A 12,285-nucleotide genomic window follows, 5' to 3' on the forward strand; every position below is an offset into this window, starting at 1 on the left:
CATCACAAGTATCCTTATGAGAGAGAGGCAGAGCAAGATTTGACACATGGGGGAGGGGAGGAAGCAATGCAACTGTGGGGGAAAGATTGGAGTGGCGTGGCTAGGAGCCAAGGAATGCAGCCTTCGGAAGCTGCAAGAGTCAAGGAACAGAGTTCCCCTGGAGCATCTTGAGAGAGTGTGGCCCTGCCAACACCTTGACTTCAGCCCAGGGAAAGTGATTTCAGACTGCGGCCTTCCAGAACCGAGAGCGAAGAAATACCTGTCGCTTTAAGCCACCCAATTTGGGTAATTTAAGAGTAATTTTTTAAAGGAAATTTAATAGGTCATCCTCGATCCTCTGCTCTCATGACTAACACCATTCAGACCCAGGGGAGGCTTCTTCACACATTTAGCCTTGTGTCCTTGAAACAAAAGATGACTGTACCCAAAGGTCATGAAAGTCTGAAGGCTGGATACGGATGCCACTTAGGAGCACTGCGAAGGATGAACAGTGGAAACAATTCGATGGGAGGAAAGACAGAGGGGCGCCCCTCTGCAATCCTCCCTCTCGGTGGGCAGGTCTACCGTAGATCCCTAGAGGTCCTGATTGTCCTGTCCTTGCTTCTACTCATGTTCCAGTTCATAGTTCTAGAGATATACACAGATCAGTGTGGTGTCTGCAGCAGATGGTGACTGAGGAACATTCTGCAACATTAAATGATTCATACTACTGTCACATTCGTAGATATGTGGATATAGATATCATATGCATATAACATGACACTAATCTTTTACATGGGCAACCAAAGGAATATTGAACACTAGAAATGCAAGGAGTTTCTATTAAAACTGTATTAAGGTATTTATTTTTCAAAAGTAACTAAAAACTTCACCTGTATTATAATTTGATGTTAATTGTTGAAATGTATAAATTATAATGTATACTTTTGAGCATATTACATTAAATAATTTGAAAGAAAAATAACTTTTTGAAAACATACATGGAAAAGAAATAACTTTAATATCCTGAATTAAAATATTTTTAAATTTATGTTTTAGTGAAAACATATTCAAATTTTGTATATCTTGAATACAATTGTATTTGATATTTTAATCCTTTAGATCTTTACCGTTACTAGAACCCAAATTCTGTGGAAATCTTAAGTATAACAATATAATTTGTTAGGTTGCTAAAATGATGACAAGAAAATTAAGTTTCACGTGGAATGAATATATGATAATACATAAGTTATGTGCCTTTCCTGCTCATCCAAACATCACTGGTTCCTTCAACGACACAAGAGTTCCAGCATGCAGGAGGCCTCTACCAGGGTAGACACTCAACAGATGTTCACTGAATGAGTGAGTGAATGTGGGTGAGTTTACATGGCAGTAAAGCCAGATAGCGCAGGTCCTTGGTCACCGGTCAGACTTTAGCCAGGATGTGATCAGCATAGAGACTCCTTTTGCGCAGGGCAGAGATGCTATTAGAGCAATGTTAGGGAGATTAATCGAACATTCAGATGTGAGAGAGGCTGGAATTAGGAGACATCAAAAGTAATATAACTATGCACTTTTGCTTTTACTTTTAACTTTTATGTTTTCACTTTTTTTTTTCTTTCTTTTTTTTGGACAGAGTTGCTCTGTCGCCCAGGCTAGAGTACAGTGGTGGGATACAGGCTCACCGCAGCCTCCACCTCCCAGGTTCAAGCAATTCTCCTGCCTCAGCTTCCAAAGTAGCTGAGATCACAGGCATGCGCCACCACACCAAGCTAAAATTTTTTGTATTTTTAGTAGAGATGGGGTTTCATCGTGTTGGCCAGGCTGGTCTTAAACTCCTGAGCTCAAGTGATCCTCCCACCTAGGCCTCCCAAATGGCAGGGGTTACAGGTGTGAGCCACCGTGCCTGGCCTGTTTTCACTCTTTTTAAGCTGTGGTTCTTTTCTTCTGAGCCATGGGCAGGAATGCCCTGACCTCTTGGGTGCAGGTGTGCAGTACTGCCCTCTGTAAGGAAGGCCTCTGTAAGTCCTGCCCTCTGTAGGGAAGACTACTCCAGCTGTTGGGGATGGCTTGGTGCTGAGGAAGATCACGGACTTGGAGTTTCTCAGGCCTCATTTGAGTCCCAGCACCACCACTTCATCTCCGGGGATTCTTAGGTTCCCACCTTAACTTCTCTGGACCTCAATTATTTCACCTGTAAAATAGAGACAATGCTACCTCCCTCACGAGATGGTTGTGACATGAGAAATGGTGTGCAAAGCATACTTAGAGCAAATAGTGGGTGGTCAATAAATAGCAGCTGCTCCGCTCCTTCAGGCTCCAGAGCCTGCAGGCAATGAATGGCACGTACGCTGTGTGCAGATCCCATACTCCAGACGCCTGCTGCAGAAGGGTGGGCCAGGAATCAGCAGCTTTGCCTTAACCATAGCAGGAAGCTTGTCAGAAACGCAGGGTCTTGGCCCTTTCCCCCAGGCCAACGAATCAGGGTCTGCATTTCCACAAGCTCCCAAGTGACCGGTGCACAAGACGAATTCGGAGAAGCATCTAGACCAGTAGTTTCCAGTCCTGACCACACATTCAAGTAACCTAAGGAGCTTTTAACAACCAGTGCCCCAGCCCCACCCCAGACATATTAATTCAGAATCCCAAAGAGTGGTGTGAGCTTGGGCTTTATTCAAAAATTGCCCAGGTGACTTTACTGTCCAGCCACGATCGAGCCCCACTGGCTGTATCAAAACACATGAAGGTTTAGGACACGGTCTCATTGTAGCTTTGGTGGACTCTAGGCACCTTTGCCTCCAGGAGTCCCTTCTTCTATAAAATAATATTAAAAATTAGTTTACTATGTCTTGGTATAAAGAGAAATATGTTAATACTATATAGTAAGATATTTTCTTTAAAGTTTCTTTTTTAAAAAAATTTTATTATACTTTAAGTTCTGGGGCACATGTGCAGAACGTGCAGGTTTGTTACATAGGTATACACGTGCCATGGTGGTTTGCTGCACCCATCAACCCGTCATCTACATTAGGTATTTCTCCTAATGCTATCCTCTACCAACAGGCCCTGGTGTGTGACGTTCCCCTCTCTGTGTCCATGTGTTCTCATTGTTCAACTCCCACTTAGGAGTGAGAACATGTGATGTTTGCTTTTGTGTTCTTGGGGTTAGTTTGCTAAGAATGATGGTTTCCAGCTTCATCCATGTCCCTGCCTAGGATATGAACTTATCATTTTTTATGGCTGCATAGTATTCCATGGTATGTGTGCCACAATTTCTTTCTCCAGTCTATGACTGATGGGCATTTGATAAGTCTTTGCTATTGTGAACAGTGCCGCAATAAACATACGTGTGCATGTATCTTTATAGTAGAATGATTTATAATGCTTTGGGTATATACCCAGTAATAGGATAGCTAAGTCAAATGGCATTTCTGGTTCTAGATCCTTGAGGAATCACCACACTGTCTTCCACAATGGTTGAACTAATTTACACTCCCACCAACAGTGTAAAAGTGTTCCTATTTCTCCATGTCCTCTCCAGCATCTGTTGTTTTCTGTACTTAATCTTCTGATTCAAAACACAAGCATTAACACATTTCATAGGTCCCTGAAAGTGTGCAGGCCTGAGGCATTGAGCCCCTGGATACATTGGCCTTGCTTTGGGGTATTATATAAAGGTAAGGGTGGCAAACATAGTTAATGAAAGAAGAGAGTTCTTCATGGAGCTGTAAAGCTGATGGCTCACAGAAAACCTGATCCAAGGTAGAACAAGGAGAAGGAGAAGAGGAAGAAGAAAAAGAGATAGAAAAAAGAAAGGAAGAAGGGAAGGGAGGAAGGAAGGTCTAGATTTTAATAGAATTCTAACCTAATGAAAGAAGTGCTGGGCAGGGGTCAAGAAACACGCACACCTGCATCTGTACAGCTACGACACAGTTAATGCAAACAATGTCTACTGGACACCTCTATCCACTCATCCACTCTTTTAATCGCTCATTCTTTTGTTTCTCCAGTTCACAACACAGCCCCACACATATGCCAAACCCCAGCAATTTAAAGATGCAGAAACTATCATCTCTTCCTTCAGTGGGCCAAACACTTGAGGCAGGCAACCCCATACCTGGTTTATTTCATTACTTTCTCAAGAATGTTAATGCAAGATTGCTAGAATGACCACACTTAATTAAAGCAACATGACCAAGAAGAAATCTGCAGGAAACACGTGGAAGTGCAGTGAAAGCTTCAGATATTTCCCCTGTAATTACAAGCTGTGTGGCCTGACAGCTGCTCCCAAGAGAGGCTGTTTGTAAATTATTTTTATTATTTTTTTTTTAGAAATCTGGCATGAAAGGATTGGTTATAAAGGCAAATCCTTGCCAGTAGAAATCTTGAGTGGACTGTATCCACACCATAGCTGTCCAAACACAGAGATGAGGTTGAAAAGAGAGCAAGAAACCAGACAGAGACCACCCCACATAATGGTGAAGTCAAAACCAGTGGAAATAAAAATTCGCCTTTTCATGAGCACTTTGTTAGAAGAGGAAGGGAAGAGAAAAGTAGTATTCAGAAGTTGCATTTAAGCTGAGTAATTAGAAATACAGTACCACCATTCAATGCACAAAAGAGCAGGGAGTTTGGATGTGAAAATTAAACATTTTGAATGTGAAAGTTTCAAGTAAACAAAAGATTAATTACTATATGCATCGACTTTTGCATAAAAAACAGCCGCCAGGCCTGCATGTTTCTCTGTGATTTCCTGTGTAAAGGATAACTCTATGAGTTTTCCATAATGAGATTTTTTAATATGAGGAAATGTATGCAAAATATATGCAGGTGGTAACATTTTATAACTAAGTTGCCTTGCCAGGCAACATGCTAGAAATCACTGAAACTCAAGAAAACGTGTTCGAATCTAAATTCACATTTGGTGAATACTTTGCTTGTTCAACACTCTTTATAAATACTAACCAATGCTCCTGAAATTGATGTAATGTATTATTTCATCCATTATAGAAGCAGAGAAACTCATCTAAAGAGACCCAAATGCATCAGAGAAGGAACGTGGCAGAATGCGGCCTGGAAATCTCAAATCTCAGAAGCCATCCTCTCACTGACGAGGTCACTGGGAAAGGACCAAACAGACCATTGTAGTTTTGTGATCCCAAAAGCAGAGCCGTACCTGACCTGGAGTACTCATTACCTGGGGTAGGCACTCAATGAATGTATAAGGAAGGGAGGGTGGGAGGCAAGAGGCAAATAAGGGAAGGAGGGAAGGAAGGAGGCAGGAAGGAGTGAAGTGGAATGGGATGGTAGAACAGAGAGGTTGGGGGGTGTCATGGTAAACATCTCAAGAAGTTATTCCAAGGTCTTTTCCAGGGCAAAGTGATACCGAATAGTGTAGCTTTATTAGTCTGATGGTGAGTATTAAAGGATTTATTGTATGTTTTTTAGAAATCTTGAAAAAATATAAATTTCTATGCAGCATAAAAGCTATTGATTCACCAGATCTTCAAATCTTGTCTTTCTCTATCTTCACTGAAGTAAGTCCTCATGGCTCCATTCTTTGCCTAAGCTTCTCCTCTCTTCTGGACTCTGAGGGCTCCTAGGTCTTCTCCAGAGACCTAGTCACTCCCAGTGGAATTACCACCTCAGCACTGGCAGGTGTCTGCCCTGTCCTCCGTATACACAGACAGACATGGATTAATATCAATGCAGACAGAACACACGTGCATCATGTGCTGTTCATTCAAGAAAGAGCTGAAGGATGGCACCCCCATCACATTCCCAGAGTGCCCCATCCATTACAGAGCATCTATAAAAAGCCATCGAGAGAGAATTTGGCATTGGAGAGCACAGCATTCACCCCCTAAACATGCACAGCTGGCAATGAGGCCTGACACCATGGCAGGCAGAATACCGGAGGCTCCCATCAGGCTGTGGTACGCAACTGTGAGAGCTTCCACCAGTGGGGAACTGGACAGATGCCACAAGTATAATGCCTGAGACCCTGGAGAGGTTCTGGGGAAGCAGTCATCACAAGGATAATGGAATTGAATGTCTGTCGCTCAGTGGCATCATTGGAGAAAGACAATGAAAGTCCGAGAGTTATTAATCACCAAGTTAAGGTGAAGCATGCAAGTCAGAGAACCTTCCTGGCAGCATATAAGTAGGTAGGCTCACATCTCCTTCAGTCAGATGGCAGGAAAAGCTGAAGAGCTGGCTTAGGCTTGAATTACAAGGGCAAAAGAGCTCCAGAGATGGCCGAACTTTCAGCCCTGACAAGTCTGCCATGCCAGCAGAGGACCTTGTTGTAAAGGAGTGGGACTCTAACATTTGGGATGGGGACATCCAGATCGACATCCCCCAGCAACTGTGAGAACACTCTGGCCGTGCAGAAGGGTCTCTCTCCTCCTGTTCAAGGCTAGTGCTCCGCCCTTGCTTGAAAATGCTGCAGGGAAGGGGTCCCCAACCCCTGGGCCATGAACCAGTATCCATCCATGGCCTGTTAGGAACCAGGCCACACAGCAGGAGGTGAGCAGCGGGCAAGTGAGCATCACCACCTGAGCTTCGCCTCCTGCCAGATCAGCGGCAGCATTAGCTTCTCATAGGAGTGCAATCCCTGTAGTGAGTTGCACAGGCGAAGGATCTAGGTTGCATGCTCCTTATGAGAATCTAATGCCTGATGATCTGTCCCTGTCTCCCATCACCCCTAGATGGGACCATCTAGTTGCGGGAAAACAAGCTCAGGCTCCCACTGATTCCACATGATGGTGAGTTGCATAATTATTTCATTACATATTACAATGTAATGATAATAGAAATAGAGTGTACAATCAATGTAATATGCTTGAATCATCCTGAAACCACCCCCTACCCCCAGTCTATGGAAAAATTGTCTTCCATGAAACCACTCTCTGGTGCCAGAAAGACTGGGGACCCCTGCTGCAGAAGCTCTGCCCCACAAGACAATGTGGGCATCTCCCTGATGCATGCACCCCTGGGCCTCTGCCCCCACTTCCCCTCCCGCTAGCCGGGCTGATCATGAGGTTCAGGTCACAGCAGTACATAGATGGGGAAGTGCAGGAAGTGCCTGCTACAGGAAGAAAGGCCCCCAGAGAAGATGCAAGGCCTCACCGAGAGGCATGGGCAGGAACCAGGAGAATGTGTGGGGCTGGGTTCTGAGGGAACACAACTAAGACATGCAGAATCTAAACTTGGAATAGGGAGAGTTTAACAATGTGGGCCTGTGCTTCCATGATCCATCGTTGTAAACTCTGGCAAGGCCCCTAAGTAGTGCTAACGTGCTCTAGGAGGGCTCCTAGGAGCTTGAAGGAAGCAAAGGTCTACACTAAGTTAAGCAGAAATGCCTGGGCCGCCCTCCTGCCCATGAAGGAAGGGACAGAAAGGCTCAGAGGAGTGTGGCCTCTAGAGCAGGTCCAGCACTTCGGCTTGGAAAGTCAGCCACGCTCTTCAACCAGAGAACGTGCCAGTTACCAACCAGGTAAAGAACGCACTGCTGAGAGGGAGCCTGCTGAACCACGCAGGGCGGCTATGCTATTGCTACAGAATTGGACTCCTGAATGCAAAGGAGGTCAATGGAATCCCACAACAATAGAAGCTAGTGTGTCATTTGGCAGGGAGCAAGGTAGGCACAGTGACACAGAGCATCAAGCCTGGAGCACCTGACCCAGTGGCAGGAATGAACACATCTGCAGAGGGGTAGATATACAGCAGCGGAAAAGGACACCTCTCAATTCACACACCCTTAACAAAAGCTCTTCTCAAGGAAAACTGGTCAAGAGACTACAGGAAACTGACCAATAGAAAGCCACATTTCAGCCCTGGAGCTGAGCTCATTTTCAGACCTGGAATCCACTGACTGAGGGAGAGGGTGAGCCCCGGGAGGAAGGACCTTCCAATATCACAGCAGTGTCTATACAAACATTCTCCCCCAGACCACCCACAAAGAGATGCATGCCATTTGAGGACCACTGGGCATAGGATCTGAGGCGACATTGGTACCTAGGGACCTAGGCCTGGTCCTGAACCCTCTGTTAGAGTGGAGGTGTGCAGAGGCCAGTTTTAAAGGAAGAGGTAACCAAATCCAGCTCACAGTGACTCCCCTGGGTCCATAAACCCAACCAGGAGCCCTTTCCCCAGCCTCCAAATGTAGAATTCAAACTGACTTTTGAAATTGGTAAAACTGCCACATCAGTTTCTAGGAGTCGGTGGTAGGAACTCCCCATGGGGAAGTTCAAGTGGAGGCCCCCCACTCCCAGAGACACACACCAATGCAGGAAATCAAAAATAATATCACATCCCAGAGGAAATGCCAGAGACGAAACACCTAGAGGATGTGGGGGCTGCACCCAGCACACCCCGATTTAATTCACGTCTGGCCCTAGAAAATCCCAACAGACGCTAGAGGATGACAATGGACATCTGCAATTCGACCGGGCAGTTGCTGTTTGTAACTGGCAGGGAGCAGCTTTCCTGGTGCGGGTGAACTCGGTGGCCTGTGGCCCAGGAATGCAGCCTGTACCAGGTGAATACATTCTTTTCCACCCTTATCAGGAAGGGGAACCAGAACAGGCTGCATTCATGTGGGACACCTGGCAGACTGCTTTGGAGAAGAAAGCAAGATCAGAAGATTGAGGCAAGCTCATGGGACCAGCACATGATGGGTGCTGGGTATGGGTGCAGAGCATATTCACACCCCGGGAGCGCGAGCACCACTGGGAAGAACTAAGCACCCAAGTGTGCAACTGGCCAGGTGCTGCCAGCCCCTGTCACTGCCACCATGGTGCTGACACAACAGGCAATTTGTTGACTAGAATCAAAGCATCATACACTTACAGCCTGACCTTTCCTGCCCAAGGGCTTCAGCCAGCTCCGTGCCCAAGGGCCCACGGCATGTTTGATTTGCCAGCACAGGATCCCACAAAACACTACATAAGACCAAGTGTCTGACCTTGCAACAAAGGTGGCACAGCATGGGATCATGAGATCCGTGGCCATCCTTTTGGGTCTTCCCACCATCCAGAAAGCTGCTGGCCGGATAAAACCATGGAACTGTCTTTTAAAGATGTAGCTGAGGCCAGGCACAGTGGTTCACACCTGTAATCCCAGTACTTTGGGAGGCTGAGATGGGCAGATCACTTGTGGTCAGGAGTTCAGGACCAGCCTGGCCAACATGGTGAAACTCCATCTCTACTAAGAAATACAAAAACTAGCCAGGCATGGCGGTACATACCTGTAATCCCAGCTGCTCGGGAGGCTGAAGCAAGAGAACTGCTTCGACACAGGAGGCAGAGGTTGCAGTGAGCTGAGATTGCATCACTGCACTCCAGCCTGGGTGACAGAGTGAGACTCCATCTAAAAAAAAAAAAAAAAAGTAGCTGAAACACCAGCTTGGAGCTAATCCACTGCAAGGATGGCACACAGCAAAATCAATGATCATCAAACAGTACTGTGTCCCCAGCAGGTAGAACACATGGATTCCAAAACAACGGGCTGGATGCGGGCATGACCACACCATTACTCCCACTCCAGGAATCTGGGCTTCATCGTGCCCTACCACTCTGGACACACTAAACCAGACATCAGGCTCCCAAAACAGGCCCGTGTCTGCACTCTGGGCCCCTTGCAGCAAGCGTCCAGTAGGCAAGGAAAAGAACTGCCAACCTGGGGCATCGCAGGGGGATTCTCAGGAGGATGAAGCTGCTGCACAATGGGAGCAGAGAAGACTCCATTCGGCACTCTGGAGATCCACTGAGGTGTCGCCTTGGACTCTTTCATCCATACGTGATGGTGAATGGACAAGAGCAGCAGCCACGGCCAAAGGAGGACATGATGACCAAGGGCACAGGCTCTCAGGTGTGGAGGTCTGGACCACCCCTCCAGGTAAGCCACCTAGAAATCGAGGTTAGAGATGGAGAATTGCCAGCACAGAGGCACTGGTCGACATAGGGAGAGATTATAGGAGCCTCAGAACACTGTGAGGAGACGCCGGCGTGGAAGATCAGGTAGGAAGAGGCGATCGCATTGATCAAGCTAATAGACTCTGAAACAAGTAATGCTGTTGTGGGAATGGCCCAGCCCAACCCACCGTCAACATCAATAACAACAAAAACATTAACGACCCACAGGACTTGCAGTCGTGAATGAAGAAGTGCGACGCTACTTTGTCTCTGTCAACGCTTACGCGACTGAACAAATTCGCTCATTCCTTGATTATCATTCATCTCTTCGTATTGTGCTTTGCTGTCTTCTCCCCTCAATGACAAAAGAGGATAAAATTCAGTTAATACGTGCATTTTCATTACAAGACAACTAAAGAAATTACCCTTATTTTACTTGATATGTTTTTACACTCTGAGGAATTGGGATAGTTTGGGGAAGGTGGCAATTGTGGGAGGTCCCACACCTGCCTGCTCTCTGCTCTAGCACCTTTGGGGAAGCACATCTGTCCCCAAGAACTGCCCATGTGCATGGAGCCTGCAGGCAGCCCTCCAGCCAGCGGAAGACGGTTCTGCTTTACAGACCCACACATTTGCAAAGGAAACCACATCAACTCCCTTTGCTCACCAACATAGTTCTTCATTCATAGATTCAACCCAAAAGCATCAGGCATTTGAAGAAAATAAGTAAATAAATTGTTAGAAGTCTAGATAAAGAAACAGGACAACCGACCCTGGTGAAAAGAAGAATAATTATTGGACAGAAAAGAACTTTAAAAAGATGGAATGGGCATGGTCAGAGAGATTGGCTATGCTATTATAGCCATCCCCAAAGAACTCACTGCTTGAGGAAGGGAGGAAGCAGAGAACCAGAAAGTATCTTGGCAATTTAGAATCTATTTGTGAATATTAAACATTCAGTATACAGGTTAATTAAAATTTGAACACAGCTTAAGACCAAGTTACTAAAGACCAATAGCACAAGCTACAAAAGACACAGAGAGAGAAAATATGAAAGGAAAATGAAAATGTAAAGAAGCTAAACCCAGAAGGTTCAATATCACCTAATCTATCTCCAGAAGCAGATAACAAAGTACCAGGAAAGATGAGTTTAAGAGCATTTTAAAAAGACCTAGACATGTCCTGTTAGTATTTCAGAACCCCAAGGCTCAAATAACAACTGTAAATATTTCTAGAAGAAAAAAAAAAAACCTATAAAGAATAAGAAGTAACTTGACCTCAGATTTATCAGTAGAATGTAACATTAGAAGACAAAGGAATAAAGCATTCAAAAATTTTAAGGGAAAATTATTTTGAAACTAAAATTACATTCCAAACTATCAATCAAATGGGGCAGTGGAAAATAAAGATATTTTAAGAATTGTAACACTCAAAGTTTTACTTCCCTTTCTGAAAAAAAAAAAAAAAAAAAAAAAATCACAGAGCAGTAAATACTCACCGGGTACTTTTCTTAGCACTTTTCATGTGCTAAAACTCCTTGAATCTTCACATCAACACTATGGCATTATTAATATACTAATTTTACAGATGAGAAAATTGTGGCACAGACAGGGTTACACTCTGGCAAAATGAAGAAGAAACTCAAGGAAAACGATGCCATGGAATTGAACTCACGGTGAACCACGGAGGAGATCAATGAAAAGAAATTTGAGATTGACAGCCGTCCCCTGTGCCTAGAAAGCAAGCGACCAACTAGAAGAGAAAGTAGGAGGGCTTGGAGAAAAGGGCCTTCAAGACAGAAGCAAAGTTAATTACATATATTATTTGATTAAGAACCTCAAAAGCCTAAAGGATGCATATGTCTCTTCCCTCAGTGGTTAGAAAAAACAAACAAACAAAAAGGGAAACAAGAAATACCAAGGTAGGGGTTGGGGGAGATAGCTCCATAAAACATGCATGGACCAAATATGAAGCAGATTTAAAGGTGGCCTAATTTTGAGCAATGGTTGTAATTTTAAGAAAAGTAAAAATACGGCCGGGTGCGGTGGGTCATGCCTGTAATCCCAGCACTTTGGGAGGCCGAGGCGGGCGGATCTCAAGGTCAGGAGATTCAGACCATTCTGGCTAACATGGTGAAGCCCCATCTCCACTAAAAATACATAAAAATCAGCCAGGCATGGTGACGGCACCTGCAGTCCCAGCTACTCCGGAGGCTGAGGCAGGAGAATGGCATGAACCCGGGAGGTGGAGCTTGCAGTGAGCTGAGATCGCGTTCTGCACTCCAGCCTGGGCACAGAGCGAAACTCCATCTCCAAAAAAAAAAAAAAAAAAAGAGAAAAGAAAAGAAAAGTAAAAATACATTTAATCTTGATCCTCGGAAGATTATCCT

The 12,285-nt window shown here is 45.1% G+C and overlaps 1 long non-coding RNA gene across 10 annotated transcripts in view; it reads right to left on the reverse strand.

Annotated features, from left to right (window-relative positions):
- LOC103220861 (uncharacterized) overlaps positions 1-12,285 on the reverse strand; it is a 246,582-nt gene that overhangs the window by 96,134 nt on the left and 138,163 nt on the right. The window contains exons 3-4 of one of the 10 annotated variants that reach the window (XR_012095194.1): positions 9,661-9,888; positions 9,230-9,351 (exon numbers count right to left, since the gene is read on the reverse strand). The exons of 8 other annotated variants lie outside the window; for them this stretch is intronic. This is a non-coding gene — a long non-coding RNA (uncharacterized lncRNA). The remainder of the gene's footprint in view (positions 1-9,229; positions 9,352-9,660; positions 9,889-12,285) is intronic. One more of the 10 variants, XR_012095196.1, reaches the window with a different exon arrangement.

This window comes from Chlorocebus sabaeus, chromosome 14, assembly GCF_047675955.1.
Source record: "Chlorocebus sabaeus isolate Y175 chromosome 14, mChlSab1.0.hap1, whole genome shotgun sequence".
Taxonomy (NCBI): Eukaryota; Metazoa; Chordata; class Mammalia; order Primates; family Cercopithecidae; genus Chlorocebus; species Chlorocebus sabaeus.